Raw genomic sequence first — 17,919 nt, forward strand, 5'->3', positions numbered from 1 at the left:
TCATAGTGCTAATAAGTTGCTGAGTCAGGATTTGAACGAAAATCTGATTCAAAGGGCGAGGAGGGAGCAAAGGGGGAGAGACAGAGAAAAGGAGAGACAGGAGAGGGAAAGAGGGAAAGGAGAGAGGAGAAAAAGAGGAGAGGGAAAGGAAATAGGGAAGAAGGGGAGAGAGAAATATCAAGACAGAATTCCATAAAACCAATGGGGCTATCATCTTCAATTAAGAAATAGGATTGGTTATGCCTAGTGGCTTTTAGAATAGCAGGATGTACAAGGATTGTTAACTATTATAAACTACTCATAAAAAAGAATTAACATTTATGTAGTTACTTCATTCTATTTCACTCCCAAATGCAGTTTTTGGGGTGGGGCAATGAGGGTTAAGTGACTTGCCCAGGGTCATACAGCTAGTAAATTTCAAGTGTCTGAGGCTGGATTTGAACTCAGGTCCTCCAGAATCTAGGGCCGGTACTTTATCCACTGTACCACCTAGCTGCCCCCTCAAATGCATTTTTAAAAATTTAAAATTTTTCCACTTTTTCTTTGTGGAAAATTTAGGTGGATGTGGGAAAGGGAAGAGGAAGTTAGAGACCCATAAGATAAGACCATATTAGAAAGGAGTGGAGATAAAAACAAACAAAAAAAAGGAGTCTCCCCCCTCCCCGCCCCCCAAATATGCTAGACCACACTATGCCCTAAAATGGTTAAACCTTCAGCCAGTATGGACATTCAAGGACTCTAACCTCTTAGGATCTATTTTTTCTAAGCTTAAAAAATAATAAATTACCCATTTTTATATTCAATAGCACAATCAGTAATCCCCTACCCCACCCTCAAGTGTCTTTCCTGAGGAAATTAGGCAGAATTCCAAAGTAACACAGTATCACAAAAAAGAGCACTTATCAGATAAAGCCTGTTACTTGGAGGAGGGTAAAGTTACCAAATTAGCTGACAAAAGAAACAGAGTAGATGCAATCAATTGAGGCTTTAGTATTATGTTGTATCAAAGCTTGAGAACAAGTTTCCCCTCAGACTGTTTAACTAGGTTGTATTTTTAATTTGACTAGAGGTCAAGGTCATGGGTGGTTGCCTGGGTAAGAAACAGGATGGGAAACTGAGCAGTTTAGTTTGTTGAGGACCTATTTCATTAAGCTGAGGTTCATGACAAACTGCATAGAATGGAGCAAAATACAAGAAGGTGCCATTTGCTACTCATCCACCATCAGTTTCACCCCCACTTCCTCCTTTTCTGTCACTGCTAGTTTTTTCCTGAGTTACATAGTGAATGGGGACTGTCCATACAATTAAGCTGTTGGATATTATCTATCCCTAGTTACTGTTCTCTGAAGTGTTCTCTGTGTCTTTAGAATACAAGCAAAATGCTGATCATCTCATATTAAGTGAATGATGAGTGGAAGGAAAAGAGGTGAGAACCATAAATAAGAAAAATGAACAAAAGTTCTGTAGAGAGCAAGCACCTGCTCAAAGAAAAATAATTAAGTGATGATAAAAATCTAAAAGAGCATCATCAAGTTCTAGCAACTTGAATATCAGGAATTCAAAAAGTTGGAATAATTTCAGGATGGGAAAATATAAATAAGTGACAAGAAATGATTAAATATATTATATAGAGGGATTAGTGAAAGTGTTTCTTTAAAAGCTAGCCTAAGAGGCAGCTAGATGGCACAGTGGATAGAGCACCAGCCCTGGAGTCAGGAGTACCTGAGTTCAAATCTGGCCTCAGACACTTAACACTTACTAGCTGTGTGACCCTGGGCAAGTCACTTGACCCCAATTGCCTCACTAAAAAAAAAAAAAAAAGAGCTAGCCTAAGCAAAGACTGTGATCGGTGCATACAAGTCAGTATTTTGCTAGTTTACTTAGATATTATGATGAAATACATAGCCTTCCATGGCTGGTAGAAGAGTTAATTCAAAAAGAAACTATGTGTTCAATAGAAGGAAATAAAGGGAGAAAACCCTCTATACTGTCTCTGCCCCAAGAAACTTAGGCTCATTAATTTCAGAAAGAAAACCTTTAGATTTAAAATTTTCTTATTTTTCTGAGATAACTTTTGGAAACATTTTATTTAGAAACTGCATCACTTATCTTATGACAAATTCATCAGTTTAGGAAACAGAATTTCCAGCCTCAGAGATCCCACATTAGGGACCTTAGAAGCCATCTAATTATACCCCTTCATTTTAGAGATGAACAAATTGAGGCCTGGAGAGGTTAAGTGAATTGATTAACCTGGGGTTAAAAACTAGAGTCTTGAACCTAGGTCTTCTAACTCTAAATCCTGCATTTTTTCCAAACAAACTTGAGAATATAAAGATGCCAAAGAAAAGGCTAAAAAGCTGACAGAGGTTTCATGTTCCAAATAACAACCTTTGCTTTTTATTTTTTTTTTAACTTAAGCCAATTCTAAAGAGCATTTTAAAGGATAAATTAAAACTAGATTTTTCATACAAAAGCTATTTTACTAAATAGTACCCTCAATTATTGTGTGTATGTGTGTATGTGTATATGTATGTATATATATATATATATATATATATATATATATATACTATATACACACATACATATATATAAAGTTTGGATAAAAGAATATTTATGCTGGGGTACAAAATTTACATGGGCATTTCAATTCAAAAGCATTTAAGTGTCTACTAGGTGAGGTTCCACCATTAGACTCCCAACCTGATATACTCACCCTGATATCAAGATGGCCCTAGGTTCGTAAAGGCCATGCCAGTGTAACATCTTATAAGGTTTTTTTACAGGCCTGGGTACAGACCATATGTCTACTGGATGAGGAAAAAAGCCTATTTAAAATCTCCAGAGTTGTCACCAGCATTACTGAGTCAGAACGGTGGTTTGACTACAGAAACTCATGCAGATTACTAAGGCATAAAAGAATTGTGACCAGTGACAGGGGAGACAATACTCATACCAATAAAATTATTGATTTTTTAAGTACTGAAGCATAGGCAGTGATTAGATGCTCAGTTACAGACATAAATAAATGTACTTAAAGGAGTTTAGACAGTGACAACAATTTAATTTCACTGATTCTTTACACTCTGGCACTATGGGACCTATTCATTTTCTAAGTATCCCAGCACTCAATACAGTACCTGACACACAGTTAACATATAATAAATGTTTATTGATTGATCGGATGGCCAAAACCACCACAAAGGTAGGATTTATGTGCCCCTTCCCCAGTGAGGGCACTGAATTAATAACTATAGAAGGACAACTATGGCAGCTATGTGGCAAAGTGGATAAAACACTGGGTTTGAAATCAGGAAGATTCTTCTTGAGTTCAAATCCATCCTCAGACACTTACTAGCTGTGTGACCCTGGGCAAATCACTTAGCCCTGTTTGCCTCAGTTCCTCACCTGTAAAATGAGCTGGAGAAGGAAATGGCAAACCCTTCTAGTATCTCTGCCAAGAAGACAACAAAATGGGGTCAAAGGAGTCAGACACATCTGAAATGACTCAACAACAACATAGAATGACCAAAATTTAAGAATACTTTGAAGGACCGAACTGTCATTTGATGCATTTGGTTCTATTTCTTTTGTTATTTGAAAAAGCTAAAAAAACAAACAAAAAAAAAAACCACTGATAAAGATAAGAGAAAAAGGGATGAAGTATAATGTAGAAACACCTAAGCCTTATAAAGTTTCAAGTGTCTTAAAAAATGCATCAATAGTACCTGGTCATTCTAATGTTTATTGTTGCTGTTACTGTGACAGCCTGGTGTAGTGGATAGGCCTGGGTCCAAGTCTCACCTCTGATATACACAACCAGAACAATTCATTGGGCAGAACTCTCTAAAACTATAAATTTCAGAGAAGGTGCTGATATGCATAGATAGAAGCAGTTTCCACATGTGGAAATCCCCTATATCAATGAAATGACAGATCCAGGATCTATTCCTTACTGTTATTATTCAGTAACAAAAGGTAGTTAACGAACTTGTTCCCCAGTATGGAAGCTATCATAGCCTATTTGGAGATTCTCTCTCTAGAACTTTAAAAAAACAAACAAACAACCCCCCCCCCCCCCATTTACTTCATTTCTGAGATCTTCTAGCATCCAAGTCCTATTCAATTCCAGCTTACATTACCACAGGGATTTTTCATGTTCACCACAACCTCCACCCCAACAAGCAGCAAATTTTGGAATCAATTATAATTCCATATTTAGGTTCATACTTACTTCAATCACATCTGTATTGAAAATCAAAGGAATGGCCATTAATTGGGGAATAGCTAAACAAGCTTTGGCATATGATGGTGATGGGATGTTATTGTACCATAAGAAATGGCAAGTAGGATGATATCAGAAAGGCCTGGAAAGACTTGCATGAACTGATGTATAGTGAAGAGAGCAGAACCAAGAGAACATTGGGCACAGGGACAGCAATACTGTTTGATGTAGAACTGTGAAAGACTTAACTTTTCTCAACAATACAATGATCCAAGACAATCCCAAAGTACTATGGATTAAAACTTCTATCTACCTCTAAAGAAAGAACTTATATTGATGGAACACAGACTGAAGCATGCTATTTTTCATTTTCATTTTTTTCTTTTATTCAAGTTTTCTTATACAAAATGACTATTATGGTAATGTTTTACATAATTGTACAGGTATAACCTATATCTGATTGTTTACAGCCTCAGGGAGGGAGGAGGGAAGGAGGGATAAAAATTGGAACCCAAAACTATAAATAAGAAAATAAAAGCTTATCAAAGGCAAAAAACAAAAAATTACATTAAAAAAACCAAAAACTATTCGCATCTGTATTACTTGTGTGCACCAAAATTTGGACCCAATTTTGGCATCAATTAAAATTCCATATTTAGGTTCATACTTTAACTACTTGCATCTGTATTACTTGTGTGCACCAAAATTTGGAACTTAGAGAAAACTAAAGTCTAGGGTTTATAGGGTTTGTGTCATGAGGAGTAAAAGTGACCAGAGGGGAGAAAAAAACAAAGATGGGAAAGGGTGTTAGTGAGTTAATATGGTTTCTTATTAACTGATGTGGAAACTAAGAATCCAGAGCACAATCCTTGAGTCACAAGTTTGAGACAACCTGCTACTGAGGCTCCATATCACAAGACATGTCAGGACCATTATCAATCTGCACAGGTGTGACTTGGGCTAGACCAGAAGGGTTATCTATTATCAGAACATTACCAAACTGAGAAGTATTTCACAAACTTGCAAAATGATTTGCCTGAGTCTGCATATAGGCAGGAAATTGTTCTGAAAGACACTAGCTGGAATATGTTGGGGGAAGTGCAAAGTCAATTTCAATATTTAGAACACTATATTTCAATTTTAAATAACTTGAAAGGTTTTTTTTAAAAATGTGGTCTGACCTGGGCAATGGATTTTTTTCTATTTAAAAGAAATGGAAGGGGCAGCTAGGTGGCACAGTGGATTCAAGAGTACCTGAGTTCATATCCGGTCTCAGTCACTTGACACTTACTAGCTGTGTGACCCTGGGCAAGTCACTTAACCCCCAAAGCCCCGTAAAACAAACAAACAAAAATTTTTAAAAATAAAAAATTAATTAAATCTAAAAGAAATGCAAGACAAAAGTGACTAGGAAGAATCTGGAAGAACTGTTTTCTTTGTTTTCAAAAGCTCTTGATAACTATTTTTTAAGCAACTGAAAATTAAACATTTCAACCAAAGTCCACAAATGAACTTAACCCAATGTGTGACTTCCTGACAAACGATGGTTCATTTATTTCAGTACAGCATTCTATTTTTTCAGTTCTTGAATGTTCAGAAAGGATACTCTGAAACTTGTTTATTAAACACGAGTTGAAAAGAGGAAGAGGTCAGTTCCATTGCTTGGGGCAGGAATATGAATTTCTGGTTCATCTCATCAACTGACTCTCCCAGGGTTCGTGGTTTCAATGTTTCCCAGTAGAACTTTTAATCACTGGAAAGTACACCATGAGCTATTTCCCTACCTCCTGATTTCACGTGTGCAAATTGTCTTTGTGCATGGTGCTTATGCCCGGATGAGCTAAGAAAGAAAAGACCTGGGAGAGCTGAGAAAGGGATAGACGTGTTGGAGTACATTCGTATTTCCCCGGCGCCCGCAGGGGCACCGACTTTACTCTCCAGGGTCCTCCTCGGAGCAACAGGTTCAGGTGTTAGGGCTTTGGGAATACAGAGGCAACAGGAAGGAGCAACACAAGGAGAGGTCTGGGAACACAACAGGGGCTAGCGCCGGCTCACCCAGGGAGGAAGAAGGCAAGTGGGCAGTGCCGGGGCCAGCTGAGCTCGCCAGGAATGCGGAACTAGCGCCCCCCACCCCTCTCTACACAGCCCGCCTTCCGTCAGGTCAGCAAAGAACGCCCCTCGGCCCCAGTACAGCTAGAAATTGCCCAGGCCTCCTCCGCCCCAGCAACCGGGAAGGGGGAAGGGAAGCGGAGAGAAGCGGCTGCGACTCCCGGAGGTGCAGCCAGCCCTTCCCGTGGCTGCGGCAAAACCCAGGGCGGCGGCCAACAGACACCACATGACACAGACAGGAGGGACGCTGCAGAGACTCCTGCAGACAGCGGGCAAGGCCGCAAAGGCATCGGCACCGCTCCACGGGCGCGCTGAACGGCCGAGGGGCCCCAGACGTCCTCTTACCAAGACCTCCACCTTTGCCTCCTCCTCCTCCTCCTCCACCGGCCGCCACCCGTAAGCGTCCCGGAAGGCACCCGGCTGAATGTCTCAGCTGATGGGCGGTGGTTCGCAGCCGCCGCCTCCCCGCTGCGCTCGCCCTGCTGCAGAGCCCAGGAAAAGAGGCGGGGCACCGACCTCTCTCATTGGCCCCGAGTGCTGAGTGACACCCGCCCTTTCCCTCCCACCCTTCCTTTTTTTTTTTTTTTTTCCGCCCTTCTTCCCGGTGCGAAGCCACTTATGCTACCAGAGAGCAGGGGACGTATCTTAGCCCATCCGTCAGTACGAAAGGAATGAGGTTACCTGTCCGTCTCCTTTACCGTGAAGAAAGCCGCCGCCGCCGCCGCCGCCCTGGGCGGATACAAAAGACCCTAACCTGTTTGTCTTAATCTTTGCTATGATTAAATTGTATTTCGTTTACTTAAAAAACATAATAATCCCCTTTCCACGGACCTTTGGCAGTTACGTCAATAAACACATATCCAGAATTTCCATTCACTGCTCCCCATTAGTTAGGAGGGACCAACAGAGTCCGAGGGTGGAGTCGCAGACCCCGCCCGTTCTGCTCATTCTTCGCCTACAAATGGGAAGAGAGAGAACGATTATTGTTTCTTGACTGTGTGGATGGAGACAAAGATTTCACTGTTTTGCCTTGAAACCGTAGGGGCACACACCAGCCCAGAAGCCTAACTGGGTGGTTAAGTGAAGAGTAATATCTGGGGTGTGACTGTTGTTAAATAGTCAATAAGCATTTATTTATTAAGTTCTTACTATATGCCAGACGCGGTGCTTAACGCTGTGGACACAGGACACAAAGGCCAGAAAGGACATAGAGGCGCAAAAAACCTAGCCCTGATCTCAAGGAGCTCCCTCTAATGGGGATGGGGGGATGGGGGGGAGGGGTTTGGGGAGACACTATGTAAATAACTAGGGAAATAGAAGGTATGTAAATATGTGTATATAGTATATACCGTTTATTTACATTGCTACATATATTTACATATGCAACACATGTAACTTGTATATATTACATGCATGTGTATTTGTGTTGTGTCTATTTACATATGTTTGTACATGTGTGTATGCATATGTCTGTTCATACACACTTTATCTATCATCTATATTGTGTGTGTGTGTGCGTATGTAATCTGAAAGGGTAATATGCATTAGCAATTGGAAGTAACAGGCAAAGCCCTCTTGGAGAAAGCAGAATTTAAACTTAGTTTTGAAGAGGAAGGGGACTGGGGAAGGGAAGGGAACTGAGAGGTAGGAGTGAGGGGGCAGAGCATTCCAGGCATGGGGGAGAACCAGCAAAAGGCACCAAAATAGGAAATAGATTAGGCTACTTGAAAGTAGTGGTCAAGTGTAGTTGGGCCAAAGTGAATCCAGGGAAGTAAAATGTCAGATGACTAAAAAGGTATAAAGCTGTCAGATTGCAAAGGGCTTTAAATGCCCTGAGAAATCTTTGTAATCCTAATTCAAAATTTTTGTTGTGTTTGAGAAATGCTGTCTGAAATAGAAAATTAATAGGTGCTTTGCTTGAAGTAAATAAAATGTATGTGGTTGATGAGTAGGTCAGTTTGGAAAGATTATAGGGGTGAGGTCATTGTTTGGGACTTCTTATGAAGGCTCATTGTGCCTGTTAGAAAAATATTTTGATTGCATCTCCCCTTGGAAGGTAAGACACCTCATTGACACTTCATTGTGGTCATTGATTGACAAAGGGAGCAACAAGAAATATAATTTCCTGTTTAATACCATAAGCATAATTAATGAGCATAAGCAAAATTAATAAATTAGAATAAACAAATCCATCATGAAGACTAAGCTTATCTGTTATAGAAAATGAAGTAGATGAGGTGGTAATATACATACATACACAAATAGATACATATAGTATTATGCATGAAGATGAAGGAGAGGGAGAGAAAACAAATCATTTTGTATCATCAATGAATATATCTATGGATTGAGTCTCTGACTTAAAGACAAAAGTAGGTACAAGGAAAATGGAAAAAGAAGATAGAGAATATTGTACAGTAATAAGAAATCAAAGGGCACAGGATCTTTTAATAAGGCTACTTAGAAGGTTCATGCTCCTGTGCTAGGAACTCTTTCTTAAAAGGGCTGGAGGTATTATTTTTTGATGAACACCTTTTAATGGCCACTGAGGTACCCTCCTACTTTCAACTTCTGTAATTCTGTGAAACTGACTAGATCTTAACAGAAAGGAAGTAACTGGTTATTGTCACAGATTCATTTCAGAAATAGCTATCTGCTTTAGAATAGCTATTCTCAAACTATAGTCTGAGGATTTCTGGAGATCCTAGAGAGACCCTTTCAAGCACTGTGCAAGGTCAAACCTTCACGATAATACTAATATGCTATTTGCTTTGTTCATTCTCCTTTCAGAAGTGTACAGTGGAGTTTTCCAATGATACATGAAATCAAGATTTGGCTGCAATAATATAGACTATCTCATCTATAGAATTGTGCTTTTGCCTTACAATTGGACAAATGTGTGAACTTGGCTAAACTTGATAATTTCTGTGTATTCATCTGGTAACAGGAAATCACTGAAGAACTTTTTGTAAATTCTTGGTAACAAATACAAATGGTATGGAACTATATAGAGTTGAAAAACTTTTTTGAATCTCATGGCTTATCCTGAAGCAGCCGTATTGACATTTGTGCTGATGGTACAAAAGTGGTTCTGGGTAAAACTCCTACTGCCATAGCACAAATCAAGGGATGAACTCAAAATTATACTTCTAGTCATTGTATTCAGCATTCCTATTTACTTGCAGTGAAAAACAAAAAGCTTAATTTAAGAATGTCCTTGATGAAATAAGAGAAAATATTGATTTTATTAAATCTCAACACTTGAGTAATATCTTTTTAATATTCTATGTGATAAAATGGGGAGTATACATTCTGCTGCATACAGAAGGGTAATGGTTTTCTCCAGGAAAACTGCTTGCACAATCATGTGAATTGCCAGATAATCATTTTTACTTGAAAGAATGACTGAATAACCATAGTGTTAGCATTAGCATGGTTGGTAGCATTTTTTTTTTTCAAAAATGAATGTAGTGAGCTGCTTACCTCAAGGAAAACAATTGATAGAATTTGTTGCTAAATATAAAACTTAAAATTTCAAGAAAAAAAATTGGGGGAAATATACATCCATGATACCATGAGTCTGACAACTTTTTAATACTTAGAGATTTTTCTGATGACATCAGGGAATGATATTAACAATTGTGATTTTTAAATATTGTATAATGGAATGTGTCATCATTTGGAAGGCATATGTAATTCTGTGAGCTAATATTTTCCAAATGAACAAAGCATAGTATGATAAAATTATGCATAAATTAGTGGAACAATGACTTTTAACATAACAGTATAAAAACTTTATTGATAATTTCTTAGATTCACAACTAACTTCTCTCAGCTACTACTAACTTTGTAACTACAACTTGCCAAGTTTTGTGGTAGCATCAAAGAAGAATTTTCACAATTATCAAATGTTTTTCTCTTTTCCAAACACATCTGTGTGAAGCTGAATTTTCTACAAACACTCCAACCAAAATAACATCTAACAATAAAATGAATGCAGAAAGAGATATGATAATCCATTTGTTTTCTTTTTTCTTTTCTTTTTCTTTTCTTTTTTTGGTGGGGCAATGAGGGTTAAGTGACCTGTCCAGAGTCACACAGCGAGTAAGTATCAAGTGTCTGAGGCTAGATTTGAACTCAGGTCCTCCTGAATCCAGGTCTGGTGCTTTATCCACTGTGCCACCTAGCTGCCTCCAATCCATTTGTTTTCTATTAAACCAGACAATAAAGAGATGTGCATAATATAAAAATGGATAGGGGATGAAGCCAAGATGGAGGAGTAAGGCAGGAATTTGTCTGAACTCTCCCACATTCACTGCCAAACAACTATGAAATAATGCCTCAAAACAGAACCAACAAAAGGACAGGGTGAAATGGTTTTCCAGCCCAAGCCAACTTAGAAGGTTGGCAGGAAAGACCTATCTTACTGGGGGTAAAAGGAGAATACAGTCCAGCACAGGCAAGCCAGGAGCAGGCCACACCTCAGCAAGTCAGTAGCAAGACCCTAAACCCTGGGACTGGACATCAGTGATGACATGTGCAAGAAACATAGGAAAGTGTCCCCTTTGCCCCAAGAGCAGAGTCCAACTTTAACAGCAAAAGTTAACAGTTAAAAGTCTTGAAACAGGTTGGAAAATGAGTTTTAAAAAACAAACAAATAAAAAAAAACCCTTACCATAGAAAGTTACCATGGTGACAGGGAAGAGCAAAATACACACCCAAATGAGAACAACAATATCAAAACAATTACATGTGAAGCTTCAAAGAAAAATATGAATTGGTTTCAAGCCAAAAAGAAAAAAAAAAGAACTGCTGAAAGTGCTCAAAAAAGATTTTTAAAATCAAATAAGACAGGTAGAAGAAAAATTGGGGAGAAAAAATGAGAGTAATACAAAAGAATCATGAAAAAATAACCAACAGGTAAAAGAAGCACAAAAAATGGGGAAAATATAAAATTAATTGAAGAAAACAAGTCCATTAAAAATTAGAATTGGCCAAATGAAAAAGGCCAATGGAAAAAATACAAAAGCTCAATGAAGAAAATAATTCCTTAAAAATTAGGATTGGGCAAGTGGAAGCTAATGACTCTATGAGACAACAAGAAAAAATAAAGCAAAATCAAAACAATGAAGAAAATGGGAAATATCTCTTTGGGAAAAACAACTGACATGGAAAATAGATCAGGAAAGATAATTTAAGAATTATTGGACTACCCAAAAGCCATTATTTTTTTTTTAAAAAGAGCCTGGATATCATATCAAGGAAAACTGCCTTGATATCCTAGAACCAGAGGGTAAAATAGAAATTGAAAGGATCCACTTATGGCCTCCAGAAAGAGATCCTGAAATGAAATTCTGAAATTCCAGAGCTCCTAGGTCAAGAAGAAAATACTGCAAGCATGCACAAAGAAACAATTCAAATATCATTGAACTACAGTCAGGATTACACAGGATTTAGTAGCTTCTACATTAAAAGATTGGAAGTCTTGAAATATGATATTCTGGAGGGCAAAGCAAATACGATTACAGCCAAGAATCACCTAACCAGTGAAACTGAATGGGAAAATGGATATGTAATGAAGTAAAGGATTTTCAAGCATTCTTTATGAAAAGACCAGAGCTTAACAGAAATTTTGATTTTCAAATACAAGACTCAATAGAAACATAAAAGAGAAACAAGAAAGAGAAATCATAAGGGATTCAATAATGTTAAACTGTTTATATTCCTACATAGGAAGATAATACTTATAACCTTAAGAATTTATCACTATTAGGGCAGTAAGAAGGAGTATACATAGAGAGAGGGCACAGGTATAAGATGACTATGATATTCTAAAAAACACAATCAAGGGGAGAGAAAGAGGATTGGACTGGGAGAAGAGAGAAGGAAGAGGCAGAATAGGATAGATTATCTCACATGAAGAGGTGTGAACAATCTATTACAGTGAAGGAAAAGATGGGGGGGTGGCAAGCAATGCTTGAACATTACTCTCATCAGAATTGGCTCAAAGAGGGAAAAACATACAAAGTCAATTGTTATAAAAAATCTATTTTATGCTATAGGGGAGGGGGCTAATAGAGGAGAAAGTGACTGATAGAAGGGTGGGTGGATTGCTGGAGGTAGTGTTCAGAAGTCAAACACTTGTGAGGAGAGACAAGATGAGAGAAGAGGAAGAGAGAAAGAAAGAGGGGTGAGAGAGAGACAGAGAAAGAAAAAGAGACAGAGAGACAGAGACAGAGAGATAGAAAGTCTGAGAAACAAAGAAAAATAGAGACAGAGACAGAGAGTTCATTTATGACTGCTAATATGGTTCTAGGTAGTGCAGTGTAAAGAACCAGTGGAATCAAGAAGACTTGAGTTCAAATATTACCTCAGACCCTAGCTGTGGGATCCTGGGTAAATCACTTAACCCCAATTGCCACATAAGTCTTTTCAGGCTTTTCTGAAGCTCTCCTGCTTGTCATTTCTTTCTTTTTCTTTTCTGCTTGTCATTTCTTATGTGGAAATTTATTTTGATTTGGGGACCCTACCTTTAGGCTGAGATTATAAAGCCTTAGGCCCGGGGCAGCTAGGTGGCACAGTGGATAGAACACCGGCCCTGGAGTCAGGAGTACCTGAGTTCAGGTCTGGCCTCGGACACATAACACTTACTAGCTGTGTGACCCTGGGCAAGTCACTTAACCCCAGTTGCCTCACTAAAAAAAAAAAAAAAATTAAAAAAAAAATTAGAAAGCCTTAGGCTCTCAGGGTCTCTTCTGTGTGGGAGGTGCAGGTGCCCCTCCCCCTCTGCTTCAGCTGAGCCAAAAAGCCCCGTGGGCTGTACAAGACACCAGGTCAGACAGCTGGGGGGAGGGAGAGCTATCCAAGAGATCCTGGGCTTGTCCAGGCCGGGCTCTAGCGTAGCCTGTGCTGAGGCACGGGATGCTCGAGCGTTCCCCCAGCCCCAGCCCCAGCTATGGCTGGTGGATTAGCTTGGTCTGTGGGGGCACAAAAGCCCCGAGATTTGAGTGGAGATAAGAAAGATATATATAGACCTGGGGGTTAGACTCAGAGGGGGGCTACAAGGATGCAAGAGAAGGCTAAAGGACTAGGAGCAGAGAAGAGAGGCCGAAGGACAAGATAGAGAGACTGGGCAGACAAGATTAAAAGTTTCAGGCGCAGCAGGTAGGAAAGAGACGTACCGCAGTGGAGTCAGGTTGTACATTTTATTTCCCTGTATTCTTAATTTTAAATAGTAGCTCATAAGTAAACTCTGCTTTGATTATTTAGTTAAGAGGCTTCTTAATATTTTGCTTATCAATTTGGGAGTGGAGCAGTGTGGTGGAACTTTATAAATGGCCCATACTAAATTAATAGCAGTCAGCTAGCTGAATAGTCAAGAGTCCCAGATTTAGTCCTCCAGTCAGATTAGCCCCCAAATTAACCCTAGTCAATAAAATATTTCCACTATATATATATATATATATATATGAAATTATGTGATCTCTCTTCCCCTCTTTTGATCTTTATAGTGAGGGTAACAGAAAAAAATCATATTTCTAAATATTAAAATGTCAAAAAATATTTCTTTATGTGAAAATATGCTTTACATGGCTATATATTTATATACTGGGTATTTCTTGTTTTCTTAATGGATGTGGGAAGGGGAGAAGGGAGAGAAATGTGAAAGCAAAAATTTAATAAAAAAAACCAGTTCTTTACAACCTCTTAATTGAGGTCAACTAATACCTCAAATTTAAAAAAAAAAAAAAGCTTAATTACACAAGTATTCCAAGCATGTCTATTTCTAACAACAACAACAGCAATTTCTACTGAATTTGTATATGCTATAGATGAAATTATAGACCGGTGTAAAAATCAGTGGAAACAACTTTACATGACACACTTTCTGCCTTTGTACAAGCAAAGGAGAACAATGTCCATGGAGAATATAAAGAGTATTAAAAAAACTCACCAAAAATCCCAGTCCTCTGAAGGTGCAGTTAGCAAATCTTTATCATATTCCTTCTCTGTTACCAAGTACTGAGCAAAGCTATTATAGATAAGCTAAAATGAGGGAGAAAAATACAGCATAATAAATGTAAATAATAATAAATTTTAAATTGTTTGGACCTGGAAGGGGCTACTGTACTTCCAGTCAGAATAACGAAGGGAGATTAGGTCTCAAAATCAAAACAAAACAAAACCAAAAGTAGCTAAATGTTCATACCCAAAGAGTAGTCAACAAGTATTCTTCATATAATAATAAATAACAAATAACAAAGAGGTTTTGCAGAGTTTCCTTGGGAATCTGTGTTTAACCCTGTCATTAACATGACTCAATATGTTATTAACAATGACTGAAATAAAAACACAAATAAAAATTTTTCTCAGCAATGCAGATGGCACAAAGTTGGGAAAATCAGCTGAAGTATAGGGTGACAAATAATATTATCAGACTAGATTATTGAGCCAAATATAAGAAAACAGAAAAATGATAGGACTCAATTGGAAGTCTCCCAGTTGGGTTCCAAAACCCCAAAACAGTATGGGAATCACATTTTAGGAAAAGCACTGGGCATATCCAGAGACTGGCAAGGTTTAAGATTATGCTAACTAAAGGAACTAAGAGTGTTTAGCCTAAAGAAGATGCATGGTACACAACACACAGTACATGATACACAGTACATGGTACATGGTATATGACACACAGTACACGGCACACAACACACGGTACATGGTACTTGATACACAGTACAAAGTACACGATACACAATACATGATACATGGTACATGACACACGGTACACAATACATGGTACACATACACAGTTCATGGTACATGGTACATGGCACATGGCTCATGGTACATAGTACATGGTACATGATGCATGGTACATGATACATGGTACATGTACACAGTACATGATACATGGTACACAATAGGTAGGACTCAATTGGAAGTTGGGAGACCCAAAAACAAGATGGAAATCACATTTTAGGAAAAGCACTGTGCATATTCAGAGAATGGAAAATGGAATAGTGGAAGGTTTTAAGCTTATGCCAATTAAAGGAACTAAGAGCGTTTCGCCTAAAGAAAATGCACGGTACATGGTACATTGTATATGGTACACAATACATGATACACAGTACATGGTACATGATACATGGTACACAGTACATGGTAAAGGAAACAAAGTACACAGTACATGGTACATGGTAAAGGATACACAGTACACAGTAAAGGATACATGGTACATAATACACAGTACATTGTGCATTGTACATGGTACAATATGGTTTCTGTTGTTGTTTGCTATTTCTTTCTCCAGGTCATTTTACAAATGAGGAAACTGGGTTCAATGAGTTGCCCAGGGTCAAACAGATAGTAAATATCTGAGGCTCGATTTGAACTCAGGAAGGTAAGTCTTCCTGATGCTAGTGACACCTCCCCAGTACATGGCACATGATACATAGTACAAGGTACACAATACATGGTACATGGTAAATGATACATGGTACATGGTACACGGTACACAGTACATGGCAAAGAGTACACAGTACATGGTAAAGGATACACAGTAAAGGATACAGTCCTTACACAAGCTGATTGGTTAGCGTCATCCAAATCCATTGGTTTACTGGACTTGAGGGTGGTCTTGTGTTGATGTCATAGTTCACAGACTCTGAGAACACTCCCTCTTGGGAGTCAGCCAGGTGTGGCTTTAATTGAATTAACTTTAAGTAGGTTAATCAGCAAAGCCAATCACTCTCACTCAGTCTCACTTAATTCAATCAGTTCTAAATTAATCTCAGGTGGGGCCTTTGGGTATCTGCAGTCATTTTATATAAAAAAGACTCAAATAAAAAAAAGAAAATGCAAGGTAGCATGCTTTAGTCTGTGTTCATTCAATATCATTTCTTTCTCTGGAGGTGGATGGTATTCTTTATCACTAATCCTTTGGGATTGTCTTGGATCATTGTATTGCTGAGAGTAGTTAAGTCATTCACAATTGCTCATAGAACACTAATGCTGTCACTGTGCACAATGTTCTGGTTTTGTTCTCTTCACTATGCATCAATTCATATAAGTCTTTCCAGGTTTTTTCTGAAATCATCCTGTTCATCATTTTCCATAGCACAATTACACATTCCCCAACTGATGGGCACCACAAAGAGTTGCCATAGATATTTTTGTACATTTTGTTTCCTTTTTTCTTTTTCCCAGTTTTTCTCCATCCTATTCCCTTCCCCATGCTGTTTACTCTATTATCTATCTTCTTTTACCCTATCTCTCCTCAAAAAGGATTTGCTTCTGACTGCCCCATCCCCCAATCTGCCCTCCCCGTCTTTCACTGCCCCCCTCCCCATCTCCTTCCCCTAGTACTTTATTGAAGGGATAGATAGATTACTCCACCAAATTAAGTGTGTGTGTTAATCCCTTCTTGATCCCACTTTGATGAGATTAAGGTCTGTAAACCAATTCTGATGAATGTAAGGCTCCTTCACTGCCTGGCTTAGATATATTACACCACCCAACTGAGTGTGCATGTTAATCTCTCCTTGAGCCAACTCTGATAAGATTAATATTGTACTAGAAATGCTAGCTATAACAATGAGAAGGAAAATAATTTGAAGGAATTAGAATAGGCAGTGGGGAAACAAAATTATTATTCTTTGCAAATGATGTGATGGTATACTTAGAGAATCCTATAGAATAAACTAAAACAAAAAATATTTCAAAGAATTAACAATTTAGCAAAGTAGCAGTATATAAAATAAATCCATGTAATTCATCAGCATTTCTGTATTTTACCAACAGAGTTCAGCAACAAGTGTTAGAGAAATTCCATTTGAAATAACTGCAGACAATATAAAATACTTGGGAGTTTACCTGCCAAGATAAACCAAGGAACTATATGAGCACAGTTACAAAACACTTTTCACACAAAGAAAGACAGATATAAACAATTGGGAAAATATCAGTTGTTCATGGGTAGGCCATTGGAATATAATAAAAATTATAATTCTACCTAAATTAATTTACATATCCAGTGTCATATCAATCAAATTACCAAAAAATTATCTTATATAGCTAGAAAAATAATTCAAATGGAAGAACAAAAGGTCAAGAATATCAAGGGAATTAATGAAAAATAACGCAAAGGAAGGTGGCCTGGCAGTACCAGATCTCAAACTGTATTATAAAATGACAATTTATGAAAACAACGTGGTACTGGCTAATAGAGAGAGTAGTGGATCTGTGGAATAGATTAGTAAATGGGCATGTTTGATAAACCCAAAGGCACAAGCTTTTGGGAAAACTGGAAAAGAGTTTGGCAGAAACTAGGTATAGACCAGCATTTACACCAACATAAAGTCAAAATGGGAATGTGATATAGACATAAAGGTTGATACCACACACAGATTAGGGGAGAATGGAATAGTTTATCTGTCAGATCTATTGATAAGGGAAGACTTTTTGACCAAACAAGAGATAGAGAGTGCTATAAAGTATAAAATTAATTACTTTGATCACAACAAATTTTAAAGTATTTGCACAAACAAAACCAATGCAACCAAGGTTAGAAGGAAAGCAGAAAC

The 17,919-nt window shown here is 38.1% G+C and overlaps 1 protein-coding gene across 2 annotated transcripts in view; it reads right to left on the reverse strand.

Moving 5' to 3' along the window:
* The window catches only part of STX7 (syntaxin 7), a 63,670-nt gene extending 56,457 nt beyond the window's left edge, over nucleotides 1-7,213 (reverse strand). The window contains exon 1 of one of the 2 annotated variants that reach the window (XM_043962430.1): nucleotides 7,019-7,213. The gene's annotated coding sequence lies outside the window, so the exon portion shown is untranslated. Of the gene's footprint in view, nucleotides 1-6,682; nucleotides 6,836-7,018 lie in introns of those variants that run through there. The other variant, XM_043962429.1, reaches the window with a different exon arrangement.
* Nucleotides 7,214-17,919: the final 10,706 nt, after the last annotated feature.

Source organism: Dromiciops gliroides, chromosome 4 (assembly GCF_019393635.1).
Source record: "Dromiciops gliroides isolate mDroGli1 chromosome 4, mDroGli1.pri, whole genome shotgun sequence".
NCBI lineage: Eukaryota > Metazoa > Chordata > Mammalia > Microbiotheria > Microbiotheriidae > Dromiciops > Dromiciops gliroides.